Genomic DNA, 2412 nt, shown 5'->3' with positions numbered 1-2412 from the left:
ACTAGGTGGGGCTCCCCCGAAGGGAGACCCCATTAAGAGAGAGCGAACTAAATCAGAAGGCCATATCCACCCCCTCCCAAGATGTTCAGGGCAGGCCTGAGGACTTACACCCTACCAGTCATGTGCAAAACGTCCACAGCCAGACCAGTGCAGCCCGGTCCCCACCAGGAAGGTGTGGATCTTAGAGAGCTTAGGGAGAGCCCAGGAGGAAAGGCTCACCCACCACTCCCACCATTCCCACATAATTACATCCCACCACCATGGATCAGGGACAATAGCACAGCGCCACCACTTGGTAACTGATAAGAACAGATACTACACTTGATCTTAGCCAAAAGGCTGAGAAGCGATTTCTTGCCTTATTTCAAAGAGAGGAACTAGCCATCCTTTGACCTAATAAAGACATTTGATATTTGCATATCAGTGCACTCTGACTTTCAGGGGTATTGGAATAATCGAAGAAACACATGCAGGTGCCTAACAGTAACTAGATTTTAAATCTATGTCTGCTTTATAGTTAAGCAATAGAACTAATATATTTATTAGATTTCATTATCCAGGCCTTTTCTAATTCCTAAAGTGTAAAATACTTTTACTACAACTGAGTTGCCTTCCTAGCTGCTTACATACAGTATATAATAATAATTAGGGATGAGTCAAATCTATCTAGGACCAGTTCAGGAGATGTTTGCCAAACTGCTTAAAAGTTCACATAACAATCTGAACCCTATTGAAATGAATAAGAGCCAGATGTTAAAATTTAATTCTGACAATTTGTCTAGTTAATATGCTATGCCAAACAAAGAACATGGGGAGCTGGGCACTGCCCTGTGGGACATGTACCAAAGCAAAAAAATACCATTCATTACAATTCTCCGGCACAGCATGAATGATACTGTGGGGTTGATTTACTAAAACTGGAGCTAATAGAAAAAGGTTACCATCCAGCTAGATCATGTATGTTGCCAACATCCCTAGATTGATAGATGAAAAAAAAAACTGGAGAATGCAAAACCTGCTGCAGCTGTGCTTGTTAGCCAATTCGATTCTAACTTTCTAAATTCAGTTTATTCAATCAAGCTTTGACAAAAAAAACAAAACTGAAACCAGATTGGTTTCTATGGCGAGCTGCACCAGATTTTGCACTCTCCGGTTTCAGTAAATCAACCCCTGTGTTCTGCCATCACATAAATTGCATGTGCAATAATTTTGTTATGCAGCAGCAACCCAGTATGATTGATTTCCACTCCAAAAATGTTTAATATGTAGTTTTTGCAATGACCACTAATTTTGTGTAGCAGCAATAATTCAGAATATATCAGTGTAGATAGTAGACACAAATGAGCTAAAATCAAGCTAAAGCCATCAACTGCTTACAAACTAGCAAAACAAGTTTCATAGCATAACTTGTGGTCCTCTTTTCAGTACCACCCTGCACTAGGTACAAAGGTTAATAAAGGGATGTTAGAGGGAGAGGTAAAGCATATTTTATAGTAAAAAATATGTCAGTTTATTATGACACAGGCAACGGCCAGAAATATTGAGTGCACATGCTGCACAAAATGTAAATGTTCTTACTAGACCACAATGAAACAAAGAGATACTAGGCAGGTTTTATTATTAAATAAAAATTAGAGTGAGTGTACTGATTTTCTGGACAGTGTGTACTCTCGTCTGCAATAAACAATAGTGTATTTTTTCTGAGACTGAAAAATGATAAATTGTACATATTTACAGCAGAGTTTGTAAATCCTTTTTGATAATCCACTATTTCAGAGGGAGAGAGCAAAGAAATCTAATCTAGCAATTAAACAAAAACAATATTGCTTTTTACTTAAATTGAAGGCAGAAAAATTGTACAGATTTGCAGCACACTTTTTAAGCCCGAATTTGACAGGTCTTCATTTCTGACGGAGAGGGCAAACATATTCCACCTGGAAATAAAAGAAAGGATTGTCTTTTTTTCGTAGATTGAAGTCAGAAACATTTCACACATTTACACCTCAGCTTTTTTGGAGATGCCACAATTTCTTAGGGATAGAGCAGGCATATTGCACCTGGAAATAAAATATAGTGTAATGTTCTTTTTTAATTAAAACAGTAAAAAAAAAAATTACAGATTTGCACCCTGCCTTTTAAGCCTTAAATGGATAGGCCTTAATTTCTGATGAAGAGAGCAAGCATCTTGCATCTGGAAATGCACAGAAAAATTTCACACATTTACAGCAAAATTGATTTTGCTACCACTGAAATACAGCAGTGGGGCAAGTACAAGTTAGTAATTTGTGATCTTCCTCAGCTATCTCCTCTAACCATGTAAAAGTCAAGGGATTTGGGAGGGAATAAACTCACCCCTGGAAGCTTGTAACATTTCTTATTTCTCCTCAACACCTGTGCAGCAACCATACTCCT

General features: G+C 38.1%; 1 pseudogene; it reads right to left on the bottom strand.

Moving 5' to 3' along the window:
• Positions 1 to 209: 209 nt before the first annotated feature.
• LOC141146417 (U2 spliceosomal RNA) lies at positions 210 to 351 on the bottom strand (annotated as a pseudogene).
• Between the last annotated feature and the right edge of the window lie 2061 nt (positions 352 to 2412).

Source organism: Aquarana catesbeiana, linkage group LG05 (assembly GCF_042186555.1).
Source record: "Aquarana catesbeiana isolate 2022-GZ linkage group LG05, ASM4218655v1, whole genome shotgun sequence".
NCBI classification, from domain to species: domain Eukaryota; kingdom Metazoa; phylum Chordata; class Amphibia; order Anura; family Ranidae; genus Aquarana; species Aquarana catesbeiana.
Note: the sequence above shows the minus strand (reverse complement) of the source record. Positions and strands in the feature narration are given on the sequence as shown.